The 22,951-nt window shown below is 42.7% G+C and overlaps 1 protein-coding gene across 2 annotated transcripts in view; it reads right to left on the reverse strand.

Moving 5' to 3' along the window:
- The window catches only part of LOC126092226 (F-box/LRR-repeat protein 17-like), a 141,046-nt gene extending 122,160 nt beyond the window's left edge, over positions 1 to 18,886 (reverse strand). For both annotated transcript variants that reach the window (XM_049907723.1, XM_049907721.1), the window contains exon 1: positions 18,292 to 18,886. The gene's annotated coding sequence lies outside the window, so the exon portion shown is untranslated. The remainder of the gene's footprint in view (positions 1 to 18,291) is intronic.
- Positions 18,887 to 22,951: the final 4,065 nt, after the last annotated feature.

Raw genomic sequence — 22,951 nt, forward strand, 5'->3', positions numbered from 1 at the left:
ATATTGCTATCTGTCAGACTTTTGATGCTATTTTTACCCCCTTCTGAGCCAAAGTTAGATTTAACCTTGAGTAGTGATGATCATCCTTTCTCCTAGTGTAATAGCCATGTACACTGCTATTACTTTTTAATTCGTTCGGATTGTTAATACCAAATTTCATAAGTGTATATATATATATATATATATATATATATATATATATTTATTTATTTATTTATTTATTTATTGTGAGGCTACAGTGAAGATCTGTAGCTCTTTAAATAAGTGTCTGCAGGATGATCTTGGATGAGCTCCCGCAATTATTCTGATTGCACGCTTTTGTGCAATGAATACTCTTTTATTCAATGATGAGTTACCCCAAAATATGATGCCATACGAAAGCAGAGAATGAAAATAGGCGTGGTAAGCTAATTTAGTCAGATGTATATCTCCAAAATTTGCTGAACTCAAACGTTTCAGCAGATCCTCAGTGTATTTTTCCCAGTTCAACCCCTCATCAATGCATACACCTAGAAATTTTGAATATTCTACCTTAGCCACCGATTTCTTATCGAAGTCTATATTAATGGTGTCATTGCATGTAGTGTGTGGAACTGTATATACTGTGTTTTGTCAAAGTTTAAATGAGAGCCCATTTGCAGAGAACCATTTAATGATTTTCTGAAAAACATCGTTTACAATTTCACCAGTTAATTCTTGTCTGTTGGGTGTGATAGATATACTTGTATCATCGGCGAAAAGTATCATCTTTGCATCTTCGTGAATATAGAATGGCAAGTCATTAATATATATTAAGAACCTGTAAGAATGATTTGTATGCTGCGCAAAATTCATCGAAGAATCTCTCTTACTTTTGAAGAAAAGTGAACCTGCAAGAACAAATGCAGTAAGTGAAATAAATATGAAATTTTACATGCAAAAAGAAATTATTTTTTTATGTTTTTGAACTTGCACTGCTACGAGTGTGAATCGTGATTCCTTCCTGTTCATGCTGACAAAGTATTACGAATTTCTTTGTAAAAGTATAGACAGTGGTAACTGAAATGTGCTGCGATGCCTCTCCTGCTCCGGGTCGGTTGATCAGATGGCCACGTTGTCCGCGCAACTTAACTCGGGAGGTGACCGTGGTGGAGGGAAGGGGGGGGGGGGGGCCGTACGGCGGCTGCGTCCCTCCCGGGAGTCACTCGTGACACATCCCGTGCACACTTTCGTAATACATGCGTATAACGTGCTGGTTCCTTCTGACGCTAATTGATAGCGAGAGAAGTAAAATGGTGTCACAAAGTTACAGCGTTTTTAACTTTTCTGGCACGACGTGTTTCCCTTCATCTCATATTCGCAAATTTTGATTGGCAATTTCAATAACTGAAGAGAGAGTTACATTACTCGCCACATTCCTTTTCGTGGCGTGCGTTCGGCGTCTTTTTAATGGCAAACAGCGCTGCACTGGCCGTCTGCGAGCACGGAGGCGTCGCGGTGCCCATCCCATGCTACGGGCCCGACACACGCTGAGGCGGCAGAGACACTGGTGCAGGCGTGCGCATTCAAGTAGCCGCATATGTAAGCAGGCAGAATACGGCGCTGCGGCCGGCAACGCCTATGGAAGACGACAAGTGTCTGGCACAGTTGTTAGGTCGTTTACTGCTGCTACAGTGGCAGGCAGTCAAGATTTAAGTCAGTTTGAACGCGGTGTCACAGTCCCCGCACGAGAGATGGGACACAGCATCTTCGAGGTAGCGATGAGGTGGGGATCTTCCCTTACGATCATTTCACGAGAATACCGTGAATATCAGGTATCCGGTAAAACATCGCTGTGGCCAGAAGAAGGTCCTGCAAGAACGGGACCGACGACGGCTGAAGAGAATCGGCCAACGTGACAGAAGTGCGACCCTTCCACAGATTGCTGCAGGTTTCAGTGCTGGGCCATCAACAAGTGTCAGCGTGCGAACAATTCGTTCAACGAAACATCATCGATATGCGCTTCCGGAGCCCAAGTCCCACGCTCAGATCCTCGATGACTGCACGACACAAAGCTTCAGACCCGCCTGGGCCCATCGACATTCGACTGTTGATGACTGGAAACGTGTTGCCTGGTCAGAAGAGTCTCGTTTCAAATTGTATCCAGCAGATGGACGTGTACGGGTCTGGAGACAACCTCACGAATCCGTGGACCCTGCAGCAGGGGACTGTTCAAGCTGGTGGAGCCTCTGTTACTAGTGTGGGGCGCGTGCAGTTGGAGTGGCACGGGACCCCTGATACGTCTAGATACGACTCTGACAGGTGGCACGTACGTAAGCATCCTGTCTGATCAAATGGTTCAAATGGCTCTGAGCACTATGCGACCTAACTTCTGAGGTCATCAGTCGCCTAGAACTTAGAACTAATTAAACCTAACTAACCTAAGGACATCACATACAGCCATGCCCGAGGCAGGGTTCGAACCTGCGACCGTAGCGGTCGCTCGGCTCCAGACTGCAGCGCCTAGAACCGCACGGCCACTCCGGCCGGCCCTGTCTGATCACCTGCATCCGTTCGCGTCCATTGTGCATTCCGAAAAGGGCAATTACAGCAGAAGAATGGGACACCCCACACGCCCAGAATTGCTACAGAGCGACTCTAAGAACACGCTTCTTAGTTTAAAACACTTCTATTCTCTTCTTGTCGAAGTTAACCAAAGCGATGTTGTTCGGACATGCAGGAAATACAGAGAGACAGGAACTGTCGATGACATGCCTCGCTCAGGCCGCCCGAGGGCTACTACTGCAGTGGATGACCGCTACCTACCGATTATGACTCGGAGGAACCCTGACAGCAACGCCACCATGTTGAATAATGCTTTTCGTGCAGCCACAGGACGTTGTCTTATGACTCAAACTGCGCGCAATAGGCTGCACGATGCGCAACTTCACTCCCGACGTCCACGGTGAGATACATCTTTGCAACCACGACACGGTGCAGCGCGGTACAGATGGGCCCAACAACATGCCGAATGGACCGCTCAGGATTGGCATCACGTTCTCTCCACCGGTGAGTGTCGCATACGCCTTCAACCAGACCATCGTCGGAGACTTGTTTGGATGCAACCCCGTCAGGCTGAACGCCTTGGACACACTGTCCAGCGAGTGCAGCAAGGTGGAGGTTCCCTGCTGTTTTTAGGTGCCATTATGTGGGGCCAACGTACGCCGCTGGTGGTCATGGAAGGCGCCATAACGGCTGTACGATACGTGAACGCCATCCTCCGACCGATAGTGCAACCGTATAGGTAGCATATTCGCGATGCATTTGTCTTCATGGAGGACAATTCGCGCCCCCATCTGAATGACTTCCTTTAGGATAACGACATCGCTTGACTAGAGTGGCCTGCATGTTCTCCAGACATGAATATCGAACATGCCTGGGATAGATTGAAAAGGGCAGTTAATGGACGACATGACCCACCAACCACTGAGGAATCTACGCCGAATCGCCGTTGAGGAGTGGGACAATCTGGATCAACAGTGCCTTGGTGAACTTGTGGGTTGTATGCCACGTATAATACAGGCACGTATCAGTGCAAGAGGACGTGCTACTGGGTATTAGAGATACCGGTGTGTACAGCAATCTGCACCACCACCTCTGAAGGTCTCGCTGTATCGTGGTACAACGTGCAATGTGTATTCTTCATGAGCAGTAAAAATGGCGGAAATGATGTTTATGTTGATCTCTATTGTAATTTTCTGTACAGGTTCAGGATTTTCTGTACAGGTTCCGGAACTCTCGGAACCGAGGTGATGCAAGACTTTTTTTGATGTATGCATTATGTTAAAGTTATCGTGGTATTCTGCCAGTTAGATAATTTCATTGTTGTGTCTATGAAGTTTCGTTTACTTATTCCGGTTAGATCGAAGGCGGGTTTCATCTCTAGGCATAGTTGTTTATGACATGATCAAAATTGGTAAATGCGCAAACATGGTACCGGTACAAGAAACTACTAACGAAAATGTTGCCGATGTTAGCGATGTTGCAGTTGACTTGGTAGCAATTGAAACTGAGGCAAATACAGCAGTTGGCAATCTGCAGGGGGCGCCGAACAAAGCCCTGCGACCGCTGCAGAGCCTTTTGCAGCTTTGTTACACAGAATGGAGCACTTAATGAACGAACGCGATAAAGCGCTCATTGAGCTAATCGCAGAACGAAACAGGGAACGCGACGAGATGCAACAGACGAAAGAAAGATAACGCGATGAAGCACTGGCAGCGAAATTGGATGCTGGCTTCATAAGTATTACAAAACATGTCTCAGCAATGCAGAACGTCACTAAAGACCTGGTGCTCTGCCAAGTGCATAGAAAACCATTGAAGCGACGATAGAATCAGTCGAACCAGATCCACCTAAGAGCTAAAATAGCTGAGCGAAGCGAGACTACAAATAAAGAATTCCACGACTGGCTGAGAGGAAAAGCAAAATGACAGGTGACCGTATTAAATACGAAGTAAAGAGCGCGGTAGCCAGCGCTAGAGGCGAAGAATCCGCAGAATTAAATAAGACGATGAAAATAACAGCCACCGAGACAGAGCAGATGAAGCAGGTTGCGACGGACGAAATACCAAAATGGCGCGAAGAAATCGCGACACAAATCCAGAACGTTCGTCGCAAAAATCACGTAGTGTGCCGCAGCGTGATCGGGAAAATATACAGGGTGTTTCAAAAATGACTGGTATATTTGAAACGGCAATAAAAACTAAACGAGCAGCGATAGAAATACACCGTTTGTTGCAATATGCTTGGGACAACAGTACATTTTCAGGCTGACAAACTTTCGAAATTAGAGTAGTTACAATTTTCAACAACAGATAGCGTTGCAAGTGATGTGAAAGATATAGAAGACAACGCAGTCTGTGGGTGCGCCATTCTGTACGTCGTCTTTCTGCTGTAAGCGTGTGCTGTGCACAACGTGCAAGTGTGCTGTAGACAACATGGTTTATTCCTTAGAACAGAGGATTTTTCTGGTGTTGGAATTCCACCGCCTAGAACACAGTGTTGTTGCAACAAGACGAAGTTTTCAACGGAGGTTTAATGTAACCAAAGGACCGAAAAGCGATACAATGAAGGATCTGTTTGAAAAATTTCAACGGACTGGGAACGTAACGGATCAACGTGCTGGAAAGGTAGGGCGACCGCGTACGGCCACCACAGAGGGCAATGCGCAGCTAGTGCAGCAGGTGATCCGACAGCGGCCTCGGGTTTCCGTTCGCCGTGTTGCAGCTGCGGTCCAAATGACGCCAACGTCCACATATCGTCTCGTGCACCAGAGTTTACACCTCTATCCGTACAAAATTCAAATGCGGCAACCCCTCAGCGCCGCTACCATTGCTGCACGAGAGACATTCGCTAACGATATAGTGCACAGGATTGATGATGGCGATATGCACGTGGGCAGCATTTGGTTTACTGACGAAGCTTATTTTTACCTGCACGGCTTCGTCAATAAACAGAACTGGCGCATATGGGGAACCAAAAAGCCCCATGTTGCAGTCCCATCGTCCCTGCATCCTCAAAAGGTACTGGTCTGGGCCGCCATTTCTTCCAAAGGAATCATTGGCCCATTTTTCAGATCCGAAACGATTACTGCATCACGCTATCTGGACATTCTTCGTGAATTTGTGCCGGTACAGACTGCCTTAGACGACACTGCGAACACCTCGTGGTTTATGCAAGATGGTGCCCGGCCACATCGCACGGCCGACGTCTTTAATTTCCTGAATGAATATTTCGATGATCGTGTGATTGCTTTGGGCTATCTGTAACATACAGGAGGCGGCGTGGATTGGCCTCCCTATTCGCCAGACATGAACCCCTGTGACTTCTTTCTGTGGGGACACTTGAAAGACCAGGTGTACCGCCAGAATCCAGAAACAATAGAACAGCTGAGGCAGTACATCTCATCTGCATGTGAAGCCATTCCGCCAGACACGTTGTCAAAGGTTTCGGGTAATTTCATTCAGAGACTACGCCATATTATTGCTACGCATGGTGGATATGTGGAAAATATCGTACTATAGAGTTTCCCAGACCGCAGCGCCATCTGTTGTTGACAATTGTAACTACTGTAATTTCGAAAGTTTGTCTGCCTGAAAATGTACTGTTGTCCCAAGCATATTGCAACAAACGGTGTATTTCTATCGCTGCTCGTTTAGTTTGTATTGCCGTTTCAAATAAACCGGTCATTTTTGAAACACCCTGTAGGATCAGTTTATGAAGAGTATCAGACAGAGGAGCTCCACATAATACAATCGCCTACAGCGATTGGGAGACACAATGATGTGATGGGTATTTTAATGGAAGAGTTGTTGTGGTCTTCAGTCTTGAGACTGGTCTGATGCAGCTCTCCATGCTACTCTATCCTGTGCAAGCTTCTTCATCTCCCAGTACCTTCTACAACCTACATCCTTCTGAATCTGCGTAGTTTATTCATCTCTTGGTCTCCCTCTACGATTTTTTCCCTCCACGCTGCCCTCCAATGCTAAATTTGTGATCCCTTTATGCCTCAGAACATGTCCTCCCAACCGATCCCTTCTTCTCAAGTTGTGCCAAAAACTCCTCTTATCCCCAATTCTATTCAGTACCTCCTCATTACTTATGTGATCTACCCATCAATCTTCAGCATTCTTCTGTAGCACCACATTTCGAAAGCTTCTATTCTCTTCTTGTCCAAACTATTTTTCGTCCATGTTTCACTTCCATACATGGCTACACTCCATACAAATACTTTCAGAAACGACTTCCTGACACTTAAATCTATACTCGATGTAAACAAATTTCTCTTGTTCAGAAACGTTTTCCTTGCCATTGTCAGTCTACATTTTATATCCTCTCTACTTCGACCATCATCAGTTATTTTGCTCCCTAAACAGCAAAACTCCTTTACTTCTTTAAGTGTCTCATTTCCTAATCTAATTCCCTCAGCATCACCCGACTTAATTCGACTACATTCAATTAGCCTCGTTTTGCTTTTGTTGATGTTCATCTTATACCCTCTTTTCAAGAGACTGTCCATTCCGTTCAACTGTTCTTCCAAGTCCTTTGCTGTCTCTGACAGAATTACAATGTCATCGGCGAACCTTAAAGTTTTTATCTCTTCTCCATGGATTAAAATACCGGCAGTTCCAAGAAGCCAGTACACCCGGTTATATTTATCCCGTCGTTTAGGAACGTGCTACGTAAAACATGGAACGAACGCCAACGTATACAGTTCGTATCGTCGGGCAGAATACTAGAAAGTATACTGCTTTCAACTTGGCTGACATGTGTCACCAATTTACGGCTTTTCCCTTCGGCCTTAAGGTAAGCGCCGGAGTGTGTATCTCCGCCACGAACACGGGTCCCGGGGCCGGAATTGCTGGACTCTGTACGTGGACGACTTTCTAGTCGCGACGTCCACGTACGAAGGGCACCTCGATGTACTAGATATGGTGCTCCAGAAGTTCTCCGAGTTTGGTGTAACAGCAGACTTAGAGAAATCGAAGTTTGCTACAGATAAATTACAATTTCTTGGACGCATAGATTCTCCCACGGGCATATTACCTGCTCCAGAAAAGATCGATGCAATTCACAACTTTCCAGCACCTGCCACTAAAAAGCATCTGAAATCTTTCCATGAACTTGTATTCGTTTTATATCCTATCAATCGATGAATGATCCTGATCTTTTAAATCTACTGAAAAATGCCATTTCTTGGAATAGTATATGACAAATTAGCGACACTATTCAAAAACACAGAAGTAAAAAAATCAGCTTCAGCACCAACAACAACCTAAGTAGGAAGCTTATTCAAAATATAAAACCACCAGGTACAAGCCGGCCGGAGTGGCCGAGCGGTTCTAGGCGCTACTTTCTAGTATTCTGCGCGACGATACGAACTGTATACGTTGCCGTAAGTGACGTCCTTAGGTTAGTTAGGTTTAAGTAGTTCTAAGTTCTAGGGGACTGATGACCTCACAAGTTAGGTCCCATAGTACTCAGAGCCATTTGAACCATTTTTTGAACCAGATACAAGTCTTGATGCATCTGGCATTTACAAAATTACCTGCAGCCAATGTAACAGATATTATATCGGCCAAACAGGCAGAAACTTCAGAACCCGATTCAAAGGACATTTACATTGCTACAGACTTGATAAAAGTAACAAATCAGCAGTACCAACTCACATTAAAGACACAAGGGCCACCCTTTGAAAATCGAAGACACCCTCGAAATTGGATGGATATCATGGAAGAAATGGAAATTTTCATACAGAACACAAAGCAGGGAGATAACAGTCTTAATGAAATAACCGAATTCAAAAACTCCAAATTCTTCAACAGTCTTAAGCCAGTTTTAACTCAATAGATTCAAGATATGTCAATGTAAATAATTGACTACAAATCTATCAGTACCAAGAATATCTATGCAAAACCTAGATAGTCGTTACAGACTCACACAGTCCGGCATCTTGTGTTGTGTGTATAATATCGAAGCAATTTGTGCAGTGGCAATCTGCGACAAAATATAATGTGCAATAGTGTAATGTCAATCAACAGCTCCGCCATTACACCAGTGATGCAAGTGAAGCGGCATGATAATGAAATCGTAAGTGATCAACTGTCATATAAAAGCCTTTCACACTATTTTCGTAACACATAACTTATGCAAATATATCTGCATCCTTTACCGGCTGTGATATACATAATCAACCACAAGGAAGAAAACCAGCAGACGACATCAACGATTTCGATTTCTAGCCATACACTGCCCCCGTCCTTCCCCCCAAGTGCCACACCAGTAGCTACAGTAAAAAACAATGGACAAAGAGTTCTAGATTAATCTAGATTAAGACTATTTTTAAGTAACATTTCTCTATATGTATGTTTAAACGCCTGAAGATCAACAGAACATGTTCGAAACGCGTTGCATTATGTTAGATTAAGCATAAAATAAAAAGTGACTGGTAGCAGAAACTTGAAATAAATACACTACTGGCCATTAAAATTCCTACACCACGAAGATGACGTGCTACAGACGCGAAATTTAACCGACAGGAAGAAGATGCTGTGATATGCAAATGATTAGCTTTTCAGAGCATTCACACAAGGTTGGCGCTGGTGGAGACACCTACAACGTGCTGACATGAGGAAAGTTTCCAACCAATTTCTCATACACAAACAACAGCTGACCGGCGTTGCCTGGTGAAATGTTGTTGTGATGCCTCGTGTAAGGAGGAGAAATGCATACCATCACGTTTCGAACTTTGATAAAGGTCGGATTGTAGCCTATCGCGATTGCGGTTTATCGTATCACGACATTGCTGCTCGCGTTGGTCGAGATCCAATGACTGTTAGCAGAATATGGAATAGGTGGGTTCAGGAGGGTAATACGGAACGCCGTGCTGGATCCCAACGGCCTCGTATCACTAGCAGTCGAGATGACAGGCATCTTATCCACATGGCTGTAACGGATCGTGCAGCCACGTCTCGATCCCTGAGCCAACAGATGGAGACGTTTGCAAGACAACAACCATCTGCACGAACAGTTCGACGACATTTGCAGCAGCATGGACTATCAGCTCGGAGACCAAGGCTGCGGTTACCCTTGACGTTGCATCACAGACAGGAGCGCCTGCGATGGTGTACTCGACCACGAACCTGGGTGCACGAATGGCAAAACGTCATTTTTTCGGATGGATCCAGTTCTGTTTACAGCATCATGATGGTCGCATCCGTGTTTGGCAACATCGCGGTGAACGCACATTCGAAGCATGTATTCGTCATCGCCATACTGGTGTATCAGCCGACGTGATGGTATGGGGTGCCATTTGTTACACGTCTCGGTCACCTCTTGTTCGCATTGACGGCACTTTGAACAGTGGCCGTTACATTTGAGATGTGTTACGACCCGTGGCTGTACCCTTCATTCGATCTTTCCGAAACCCTACATTTCAGCAGGATAATGCACGACCGCATGTTGCAGGTCCTGTACGGGTCTTTCTGGATACAAAAAATATTCGACTGCTGCCCTGGCCAGCACATTCTGCAGATCTCTCACCAACTGGAAAGGTCTGGCCAATGGTGGCCGAGCAACTGGCTCGTCACAATATGCCAGTCACTACTCTTGATGAACTGTGGTATCGTGTTGAAGCTGCATGGGCAGCTCAACCTGTACGCGCCATCCAAGCTCTGTTTGACTCAATGCCCAGGCGTATCGAGGCCGTTATTACGGCCAGAGGTGGTTGTTCTGGGTACTGATTTCCCAGGATCAATGCACCCAAATTGTATAATATATCTGTCCAATGAATACCCGTTTATCATCTGCGTTTCTTCTTGGTGTAGCAATTTTAATGCCCAGTAGTGTAATTACTGAAAAAGAATGTAGTTTGGCATTCGTCGAGGAAATGCCAGCAGGCATTCGATAATATCAAACAGAGTTTGATATCAGCGAACATACTGCATAAGCCCGACATGACCAAGATTTATGCTTAGCAACTGACGCCTCCTGCTCCGGTGTAGGAGCGTGCCCCTTTCAGGAGGGCAACACAGAAGGCAAGATAACGTACACAGTTATCAGTTTTGCAAGTCGAGTCCTGACTGAATGAGAAAGACCTTACACCACTACAGAGTTAAGAGGCGTTGGCCGTTGTGTGGCCTTTCAGGAAATTTGGTTATTACATCTCTGGTAAACATACCAAAGCTTATTGTGACTCCCAGGCCCTTGGTTTTCTCCGAACGTGCAAACTGTTGCATCAGAAGATAGCGTGGTGGACGCTGCTACTCCAGACATTGCGCATGTTAAGTGGTAGGGAGAACGGCGTAGCAGACGCGCTCTCTCGTTTACCACAAGGTTCACCGGAGTACTCAGACTTAGTGGAACAAATGTCCAATTTCAAAATTATGTCGATAAAAGGCCCTTTACACCGCCAGTACTATTTAGAAATGTATAGGAACATGGCTAATTTACGGGATGCAGTGTGTACATAAATTAATTCGCACATGTCAGCGAAGTAAGGCTTCTACTCTTTCCAACAAATAGCACTGCATCCAATTATCACCAATAAACCGGGGACAGGTGGTGGCCATTGACGTCTCCGGCCCCAACCCCAGGCGAGGGGGAGGTGTCAGATACATTGTCGCCTTGTAAGACCTCTTCTTGAAATGTGTACTTTCTATGCCACTAAGTCAGCAACAGCAGCGCCAATCATTAAACGAATGCGAGGAGGGTTCTTTTACCGGTTCGGGAAGCCGGATCCTATTCTTACCGATAATGCACCAAATTTCACTGGCAAGAGTTGGAGAAAATTCTTACAGGAAAATGATATCTGCCAGATATTCATAACCAGTTTCCATCCAGAACCAAATCCCACGGAAAGGATATTCCGCAAATTCAATAGGTTAATTCGAACATACCGGGTGATCAAAAAGTCAGTATAAATTTGAAAACTTAATAAACTACGGAATAATGTAGATAGAGGGATAAAAATTGGCACACACGCTTGGAATGACATGGGGTTTTATTAAAACAAAAAAAAACAAAAAACAAAGTTCACAAAATGTTCGACAGATGGCGCTGGACAGCAAAACGTCAGTGACTGCGCATGACAATCGTGTGTAAAAGGAGCTGTAATGAGAGAGAGAATCAGATGCGCCAGCAGTCGCAGCATGTAGACGTTACCTGAAAAGGCGCTTTTAGTGAAGCTGTATTATCAGAATGGGGAATGTGCTAGTTCAGCGTTACGATCCTATCGCTACAGGAAGGGGATTCGAACGGGTAAAGGTGCGTTGACAAATGCAGCTGTGGCGAGAATGATTTCGAAGTTCGAAGCCACGGCTTGTTTAGTCGACAGACCCCGTAGTGGCCGACCGAGCACAAGGCGTAATGCTGCTGAGACAGTTCAGGAAGAAATGGAGACCGTAGCGGGTTCGTCTATGCACGGGGAAGTCAGCGCTCGTGTAGTCGCACGTCGCACCGGCATTCCATACACTGCTGTTTGGTTGGCACTGAGGCGTACTCTCCGATGCTATCCGTACAAAATCCATCGGCATCATGAACTGTTACCTTGCGATTTAGTGAAGCGGAGGGCATTTGCGGTATGTGAGTTCCAAAAGATGGCGGAAGATGGCGATTGGTTGAGTAACGTGTTGTGGACCGACGAAGCTCATTTCACGCTCCGAGGGTCTGTCAACGCCCACAACAGCAGAATTTGGGCTACCGAAAATACTAGAACTGTCGTGGAAACTCCATTGCACGACGAGAAAGTCACGGTATGGGTTGGATTTACCACATCTGCCGTTGTCGGGCCTTTTTTCTTCGAGGAAATGCGTGATTCTGGTTTTGTAACTGCTACCGTGACGGGTGAGAGGTACGCCGATATGTTACAGAATCGCATCATCCCCAGCCTGGCTGATAAACACCTGCTGGAACGTACGATGTTTATGCAGGATGGCGCTCCACCCCATATTGCTAGACGCGTGAAAGATCTCTTGCGCGCGTCGTTTGGTGATTGTCGTGTGCTCAGTCGCCACTTTCGTCATGCTTGGCCTCCCAGGTCCCCAGACCTCAGTGCGTGCGATTATTGGTTTTTGGGGTTACCTGAAGTCGCAAGTGTATCGTGATCGACCGACATCTCTAGGGATGCTGAAAGACAGCATCCGACGCCAATGCCTCACCATAACTCCGATATGCTTTACAGTGCTGTTCACAACATTATTCCTCGACTACAGGTCATAGGTGGACATATTGAGCATTTCCTGTAAAGATCATCTTTGCTTTGTCTTACTTTGCTATGCTAATTATTGCTATTCTGATCAGATGAAGCGCCATCTGTCGGACATTTTTTGAACTTTTGTATTTTTTTGGTTCTAATTTGTCATTCCAAGCATGTTTGTCAATTTGTACCTCTCTATCTACGTTATTCCGTGATTTATTCAGTTTCCATTTATACTGACTTTTTGATCACCCGGTATATACCGAATACACATACCAAATGGGTGGAATTTGTTTCATCATTCGAGCAGGTGGTTAACAATCTTCCCCACACAACGACGCAACTTACGGCAGCGTCTGTTATGTTCGATACCAAAGAGAGGAATGAATCGGTCAGTCCTCTGCCGAGATATTCTGGTGACGAATTATCCAGAGAGGAACGAATCGGACGAGAGCTTACTACTGTTAGAGCAGGTGCACTGGCTAGCAACCGTGCTTATGATGAGAAGCTCAGAAAAGTGCAAAAGTATAATTTCGGAGATCGTGTCCTCCAGAGATCGCATCCAAGATCTTTTAAGGCAGAAGAAGAAGTGACAAACTCTGTACACCGGCCCTTACGAAAGTGTAAGTATTCCTCGTTAAGGCTGTTACCTGCTTGCCTACCCAGAGTATCGGAAGATCAAAGGCTTATACCATCAAAATGATCTAAAGAACTATGTACAATGATGAACAGAAGTCATATTTATCCATGTAAACAAGGGCATGCAGCATTTTGTCTAATTTTCCGTATTATTATTATCATCATCTATGTTATGGATTATGTAATCATATATTTGTTAAAATAGACTGAATATGGACTATAAAAGGAACAAACAGAGACTGTCAAGTCGTACATACAGAAATGAACCGATTTTGACTAATTAATGAGAAAGCACGGTAGTGCATACAATGTGCATACTATTCTAATGCAGTGATTATTACTAGTTTTTGTATTCATTTCCTGTGTTTAGCTGTAAAGTATTTCTCATGTTTCCTCTTTGTTTGTATATTTTATATTTATTCGCAGATTAATAAGTGTCATTCAGACACTGCAAGTAATGGACTGAACAAAGTGCTTACAGAAAATAAACATGAACTGAAATGAACTGAGAAATGTTGCCACTAAGGAAACTGTCAGTATCTGGCATACTCTGTAAACAGTTACATTAAAATATTTTGCTATTTCTATCTTTTATATAAACAATTCTATGACTATGCAGTCATGTTATTGACTCCTATTTGCCTAAGGCAAATACAAAGGTAAAGAAACGTTTTTATTCGTGATTGTGCTGGTTCCAAAACATTTCCAACAAAAACTGTACATTAGGAAAAAGAAACTAGGAAGTGTAAAAATTCTATAAAGAAAGTTATTCTTGAAACCTTAGGAAAAAACAGCACTTTTTTAATGCACTTGAACATAAATGGCATGGTTACAACCCATGAAAATGAAAAAATGAATAAAATTATGAACTACAATTTTTACTCTCAGAATGTAAAAATTATTAAATTTGTTTGTTTAAACGAGCATTGGCTTACAAAAGGCAGTATCATAATTTTAAATAAGTTAAAAACTTCAATGTAGCCTCAAGTTTTTGTGGAACAAACAGTACTTATGGGGGCTCATGCTTACTTGTAAATAACTCTGTACAGTATAAAGTGAAAGACGATTTCAATTTTCTAAATGAAGGAGTATTTGAAAGCTGTTCAGCTGAATAAGAAACACAAAATATTATTATTGTTTCTATATAATGAATCCCAGGTGTACAGATAACAAAATTATTTTTACTAAAATTACAAAATATTCTTCAGAAAATCATGTACGAGAAAAAGAAAAAGGTATTAATAGCAACTGATTTCAATATAAATTTATTAAATCAAACAAATGACTCAATAAAGTTTATAGACTTAATCCACAAATTTGGCTTCAAAGTAAACTTCATGGAAATCACAAGAGAAAACGAAAACACAAGAAGCTGTATTGGTAACATTTTAACAAAATATAAATTTGATGATTCAAAGAAGTTATGTATGGAATTAGGACTCTCAGACCAATAGCAAATGCAAATGAACCAAGCACTAAAAATACTTCTAGCAAAAGACATTTTACTGTTGAAAATTTAAAACAGTTCTGTTCTAACTTAGAGGAGGTGGAACGGCAAGTTGAAGATGATACTCCAATCTCTGTAAAATTTAACAGGTTTCTAGAAAGTTTCTTGGATGTATTTAATGGAATATTTCCACTTAGATTATTCCACACAAAGGTGTCAAATAAGCTAAATTGGATCACTGCTGGAATAAAAATGTCCAGTTGGAAGAAAAGACAACTCCACAAGGAGTTGAAATACAACAAAGACCCTGTTTTCATAAAACATGTCAAACAGTATAAAGGCTTATTTAAAAGGGTAGTGAAAGATGCAAAAGGAATGGTAAATAATAAATACATCTTGGCTCATGAAAACAAATCAAAGGCAGTCTGGTCTCTCATAAAATCAGAACTGGCGATGAGAACTAACAGCAAAGTTATCTCCAAAATTAAAGTGGGAAAAAAATCATAACAAATCCTGCTCTTGGAAGGAGAGACAGCATCGGTCGAATTTTTTTGTTTTATTAACCGCAAAATCGATTTTCGGTCACTTAGTGACCATCCTCAGTGCTGTAATATACAATTTAAATTGGTAGGCACTGGTGCCAACAAGCTTAGAGCGATCACGAGTTTGTGATGCAGAGAACACTATATTACAACTCAAAAACAAAAATTCCGCAGGATGGGATGGATATCTACTAAAGTAGCTAAATCAGCTTCCAGGATAATAGCTCACCCCCGTTGCTTAATAATCAATACATCACTCGAAGAAGGCCACTTTCCAGATGCCCTGAAGCATGAAGAGGTAAAACTTCAAAAAAGGCTCAAGAGAAAACATGGGGAACTACCACCCAGCCTCTATTCACCCAATTTTCTCAAAAATATTTGAACAAGTGGTAGGAATGCAAATCAAAAAAATTATAGGAAAATAAAACATACTGTCTGATAATTGATTCGGCTTTCAGAAAGGCAAAAACACAATAGACGCCAAAAATTAGTTTATGAAAAAAAATTGTTCTGCCTTAGACAAATCTAGCAAAGTTGCAGGATTGTTCTGTGACCTCATGTAAGCATTTGATTGTGTAAACCAGGGGCGGGCAAACGCTGCACGCGGCTCGTGAGCGCACAGCGCTGCACGTGTGCTGCTCGCGTGCAGGCGTCGACAGGGGCAGTGGCGACAGCCGGCAGGCTGCGGCAGTGTAGTGCCAGGCTAAGCTGCGGACGTTGATGCGTAGCGACCACTACGTAGTCAACGTTGTATTTCAAGAACCGGAAAATGCAGAGTGAAACAAGGAAACGGAGAAGTGTAGATTTGCTATCTTTTAAAAAGTAATGGGAGAATCATTTTTTCTTTGTGCAAAAACGTGAAAATTCAAAATGTTTAATGTGTGGCAGTATTCTCGCTGGTCAGCGGAAGTTTAGTATTGAAGGCCATTGTAACAAATTTCACAAGGACGAGTACAATTTATTGTCGTATTCTGAGCGGATGGGGAAAATGACTGAGCTTAAGAAGAGCGATCTGACGATACTAGATGAATCTGTCGTAGTTGCTGTGGTCACGAGAGATCTGCGACTTCCTTTCGTCATGTCTCTCTTGTAACTGATTTAACATTTTATGGAGCACCGTTTTCAGTTTTTCAGGACGACAACAATAATAGCCCAGCGGTACGAGCTTAATATAGCGAGAGCTGTAAAACCATTTGCTGTAACCTTATTTTGTTCCACTCCACCTGTGATAATTAAATAAAACGTATCGTAGGTAATAGGTACTCTTTCAAACCACGATATCTTTCAAGCACTACTACTACTAAACTTATTCCTACATTCAATAAAGCAAGCCAGGAAACAAAATGCATTGCAGAGGAAGGAGCGGACAGAAGGTATGGTGGGGAGGGGAGGTAAGCGGGTGACCAGCTTGCCCCTGTGTGCACGCAGAACACCTGTTAACTGCACGCGTGCAAGTGCACCGCACACGTGCAGGATTCCTGCCCGCCCCTGGTGTAAACCATCAGTTGCTCCTGTATAAAAGGGAAAAATACGGGATTGGAGGTCATGTTTTAGAGTGGTTCAGGTTATACCCCCACAGAGAGAAAACAAAGAGTAGTTATATCAAGCAATGGAAATTTCTTCTCTGAATGGATGATTATTTCACAAGGCGTTGCACAAGGCTCAAGTTTGGGTCCAATTTTATTCTTACTTTACGTAAATGACTTGCCACTAAACATAAATTCACACTCAGTTTTTTTCGGTGATGATACGTCTGCCCTCATCAAAAGCAATCACTCAGAACAAATTCCCTCAACTGTCACAAATCTACTAGACAGTTTAGAAAACTGGCTCCAACTAAATGGGTTAAAATTGCATAGGCTATTGGAAAAAAAACTTTTACTACAGTTTAAAACTAAAAACTCTAAGATAAATGAAATTCATATTACCTGCAGAAACCAAGTACTGAAAGAAACAGATTGTGTTAAATATTTAGGAACCAAAATATATAGAATATAGAATACTTAGCAAATAAGTTAAACAGCCTGACCTTTGCTATGAAGATTTTGTCATATTCAACAAGTGTGGAGATAAGAAAAATAGTTTATCACAGCTATTTTCAAGCTGTTATAAGGTATGGCATTATCTTTTGTGGTAATACAAGTAAAATCATTAGAATATTAAAATTAGAAAAATCAATTGTTAGGAATATGTGTAACGCAAGACCAAAAAAATCTTGTCGGCCACTGTTAAGAAATCTGAAGATATTAAGTGCCCTCTGTACATCTCTGAACTGATTATTTTTGTATACAGTAACCCTACGTTATTCACAGACAACAATCATTTAGGCGCCTTGCTGTAAGCACAGTTTTATAAGACCACGAATGAACCGATTATGCTAGGCGAGACACAGGCTTGACACACATGGTTTCTGAGGCAGGTTTAATTTCGCGACCACGAATTTCAGGTTTTGGCTTCCTCTTTTTTTTTTTTGGGGGGGGGGGGGGGGGGGATCTCTCGTGCTTTGTTCTCTGCGGTCGTTTTCCCTTTGGTGTGAATAGGAATTTCACCTGTACTGTGCAACATGGAACGGTTGTGGTCTCATAAGTGTTGACAATGAGCCACTCATTAGGAATGTTAAACCAGACTGCTAGAGTAAATTTTATAGCAGCATCATATTTCTATGCACGCATGGTTTCAATATAAACAATTTTAATACTTATACATTATGTAAATAGTTAGGTATTTAGTACATCGATTTCTGGTATTCAGGTAGCAGGGACTCACTTGTAAATAAGATGTAAATTTGCGAAAGTGACTGTTTACATGTGTCGCAAATAGTGCCGCAAGGATAAGTGGGACTATGAACGGAACATGGGACACTCAAGAGAGTGCGAAATGTGGACTTCGAAGTGTTTCCTTATAATTACGTTACGCGAAAGGGACGATAAACAAGGCTAGGTTCCACTTACCGTTTGTGGACGATGTGTAGCAGCCGACGGGAGAGGAACCAACGTCTTCAGCCTCTTCTTGTGGCCTAATCCAATGAGTGATAAAACATTTTCACACGCACACAGAGCAATATAGTGAAGTGCACCATAGTGACATGCTACTTTTAAGGCACAAACTGTCACTAATTTCGCTAAAGACACAGTGCTGGGATGATGTGTTATCGACAATACATAAACAAACAGTGCAATCACACACGATGAGACTTCACGGTGCGATGAATAAAAAGTGTTAGCAGAGACGTTTAATAAATGCACGCTTAAAAACATGCGTATAAACTGTTAAGACACTTTTTTGTGGTTATTCAAACCGGGAACGATTTTAAAACAGTATGACAAGCTTCAGTCGTGTGAACTGTTAACCCTCTAGTGAATAAACAGTGACAACTTACATTCATGCTAGAGGGATACTTATCACGCAACACAACACGTGCTTATCCGAACCTTTTTCACAGGACGCTACAGTGTGTAGTAATATGTAAAGGACTGATTCTGCCGCGTTTTATGCATTTCATGAACGCAAGAAGCTTCGCGTGGATTGGCACTAGGTGCATCCGCGCAGCAATGCAACTCGAATCACGTGCGCGGAACGTGCCTGCCCGCATAGTTCCACCGGCCGGCAGCAGGGCGCGCGGCATGCGGCGAGTGATCGGGTGACGTCACCGCTACGAGATGGCGCTAGCTGCCACCTGTTGCTAGAGAGCCTGTACAGGGAGAGAGTGGAGGTTGCTAAGTTCACCGGACTTGCATACGATGTGACGTCATTATGACGTGTACACGCTACATCGAAAACGATAGAAACCGTATATCGACTATTCGACTTTAGTGAACTTTCGAGAGGTTGTGACAGGGTAGCGCTGTGCTCTGCGCCATTCGTTTAGATGTGTTTTGCGTTCCTTGCGTTTAAATCGTGTATTGTACTGTGTTTGTGTCGTGTGCGTTGTTTTTCGTTTGCTCGTCTCTAATTATGTGTTCAGCATTCGAGAGACTAATGAGAGAAAAGCTGAAAGAGTTCAGCATCGATGACGACGGGCAATTGCGTGGTTATTGTGAATCTCAAGCAGAAACTGATGTACTTCTGACCCAGCTGAAGTGCGTCGGTTATTCGTACTCGGTGAGAAGAAGCACTCAGCAGCCAAAATCTTTAGATGCGTCAAGACACTAACCTTTGGTTAAGATTACTTTGAGAAGTCCACTTCCCCTCGTATTTCATCTCCGGTCGACGATTTTTCTTCAACAATCCCTCATATTTTTATTTTTAAGTTCGAAATCCAATCATTCTACACGCCAGTCAATACTGGACACTAAGGTACCTGTCTCTGCGGTCCGAGTGTAAAATTACTTGGAATTATGGTTGATAAAAGACTATCTTGGGATGGACATATAAATTACTTAGCTAACAGACTTGCATGAGTTCTCTTTCAGCTATATAAATTAAGAAAAAAAAGTCAGCAAGAGTATGCTGCTACAATCTAATATGTACTGAAAAGACCAATTGTATGAAACCTTACTAAAATATTGATAATAAATAAATATTATTTTCGGCGTAAGCGTTCAATACAACAATCACACTATCTAATCTGGTCGGGACATAAGAAGACTTCACTTTTTTACGACACGTGTTGTCTGTGGTGTTTTCAAGGCCACGGTCAGGAATATTTCTATTAATATCCAGCTCTTTTATTTTGGCGAAATACTTATACGCTGCCACACTGAGCTGTTATCAGAATCGCACGTGTCAAAACAAACCACTAGCTGACGACAGTTTAGAATCTCGAACGTTCGTAAAAGTCGATAGCTGTGTTAATCGACTAAAGTGTATATGAGTCATAATGACGTCATATCATATCCAGGTTGGGTGAACTTAGCATCCTCCGGAGAGAGTGGCCAACCGGGCGATACGGCGGCCATTTTTCTGCCAAACTCCGGGCGGAACTTTTGTATGGCCAGTAGTGGAGTACAAACTCACCGAATCAAAAGCACAAGACAATATGGCGAAATCATGCGTTAAATGCCTTTCTTTACAGCTATAATATACTCATAGTAGCCTACTACGTACAGCACAGGAAAATTTGATACAGTGGCTGTAAAAATTATTCGTTACTTGCATTTATCTCATTTAAAGTTCGTTTACTAGACATATTGCAATAAAAGTAACGTAAACAAAAAAAATAGTGTATAGCATTTGTTTTGTATCGGAAGTGCATAACGCTAAAGATTTGACGTACCTGTATTACGTCCGATGAATGAAAGTCGTAAGCAGTTGAAACTTCCTGGCAGATTAAAACTGTGTGCCGGACCGAGACTCGAACTCGGGACCTTTGCCTTTCGCGGGCAAGTGCTCTACCAACTGAGCTACCCAAGCCCTTGCCCGCGAAAGGCAAAGGTCCTGAGTTCGAGTCTCGGTCCGGCACACAGTTTTAATCTGCCAGGAAGTTTCATATCAGCGCACACTCCGCTGCAGAGTGAAAATCTCATTCTCGTAAGCAGTTGTTTACTTGTGACATGCAAAAAGTGTGAGACGTATTAGTACTTCTTGTCACGTCTTCAAACATCTTGCATGTCACAAGTAAACAACTGCTTACTGAATACCTCTCGTAGATATCAAACGAAAAAGATAACAAAAATCAGGTAATATTAAATGTAGGCTGCTGAAATAACGACCAAATATAACAAGAAAACTACCGTATCGCTTCTACCACACAGTAAGTAGGCCTATTAAAAACTGTCTTCAAGAATACCTACAATTATTTAGTACGGATAATGTTTCAGCAACCACGACAACTGCGCGAAACGTGCTTACAACTTGCCTGCGTCAACAGTCAGGCAAAAATAATACTGAAACCAAAATAATGCCTTGTGTTCTGATTCCGAACGAAATAAAGTTTGACGCTATAAAGTCGAATTAGCATGGCACAACAATTACAGGAACTTTCCGTTTCCAGCAAGGACTGTCAGATATTGGCTCCAGAAAAGCTCGTGATGCTACCAGTATGCACGAACTGTTAAAGAAATAAGAGCTTAAAAATGCAGTAAACTGTAATAGGCCTACCTGTTTTGCGTGGCTAAAAGTACTTAAAAAAACTGACCACTGCTTTCGTCTTTCTTCATTGCGTGGAAATGCTAACATGCGAAATCCACCTTCGCCTCTATTAGTACAACCAAATGCAGCACAACCAGGCATCGTTTACGAACGTCTGCAGAACGAATTACAGATGTCAAAAACAATACTGTGCAATTGCTAACGTGTTTACTTCAAACATGTAGGCCTACCGACTTCATCACAACACGCTTCATTATTTCAACTCGTATTTTAGATCCCAAACGCTAATTACGTACTAAAAACGATATACAACTAAATCGAACATGCGTGCACACCGCATAACAAGTCTCTCAATAATTCAGATACCTTTTAATCGTTTCCAAAAGTCCTCTGAACTTTAATTCAGCTCAAAAGCACGGCGAACATAAGTAGCGCAAGAGACGTTTGGCAGAAAAACGGCGCCAAAGTTAATCAACCAATCACGGGCAACTTCCCCTGTGGCCACTCTCTCTGTATACGGGCTCTCCACCTGTTGTCGACGCTCTTCGCTTGTCTGCCCAGTTGATTGAGCGCCGGGAGCAATGACCACGCCCACCGCGCCGCTACTGCGCGCTCAGCCAATACGTTCGCTCGGCGGACTTTTAACTAAATAAATATGCAAAGCAGACACTTTTTTTTGACGAGACATGAACAAATACGTGCCAACAGCACAGTAAAGAATACATTATGTGTGTTTTCTCATTCGTAAAAGGCGTTTACACATGAAGTAACATTTATAGGACTTGTATGATTACTACGATAATTTGCGGAACTTTTAATGAAATGATTGATCAGTTGAACTTTAAAGATGAAAGACAATTTCCGTAAACATGAACATTAACAAAACTATAATTAAAAAGTAAAACTATGTAAAAGTTTGCCTGCTACCTGACTTTTACATTCAACTGAATTCTACTTTATATTTTCTAACATGTAATGAAACTAAGAAGTATCATTCAAGGGAGCAGTGAAATGTTTCTTTTTACGCGTAAATAAATTTAAATCTCAAAAAACTAAAATAATTTATGTAAACCTACGTAAGAAACGCAGTAGTTGTTGCTGTGGTCTTCAGTCCTGGGACTGGTTTGATGCAGCTCTCCATGCTACTGTATCCTGTGCAAGCTTCTTCATCTCCCAGTACTTACTGCAACCCACATCCTTCGGAATCTGCTTAGTGTATTAATCTCTTGGTCTCCCTCTACGATTTTTACCCTCCACGCTGCCCTCCAATACTAAATTGGTAATCCTTCGATGTCTCAGAACGTGTCCTACCAACCGATCCCTTCTTCTAGTCAAGTTGTGCCACAAGCTCCTCTTCTCCCCAATTCTACTCTCCTGGAAATTGAAATAAGAACACCGTGAATTCATTGTCCCAGGAAGGGGAAACTTTATTGACACATTCCTGGGGTCAGATACATCACATGATCACACTGACAGAACCACAGGCACATAGATACAGGCAACAGAGCATGCACAATGTCGGCACTAGTACAGTGTATATCCACCTTTCGCAGCAATGCAGGCTGCTATTCTCCCATGGAG

This window comes from Schistocerca cancellata, chromosome 7, assembly GCF_023864275.1.
Source record: "Schistocerca cancellata isolate TAMUIC-IGC-003103 chromosome 7, iqSchCanc2.1, whole genome shotgun sequence".
Classification (NCBI taxonomy): domain Eukaryota; kingdom Metazoa; phylum Arthropoda; class Insecta; order Orthoptera; family Acrididae; genus Schistocerca; species Schistocerca cancellata.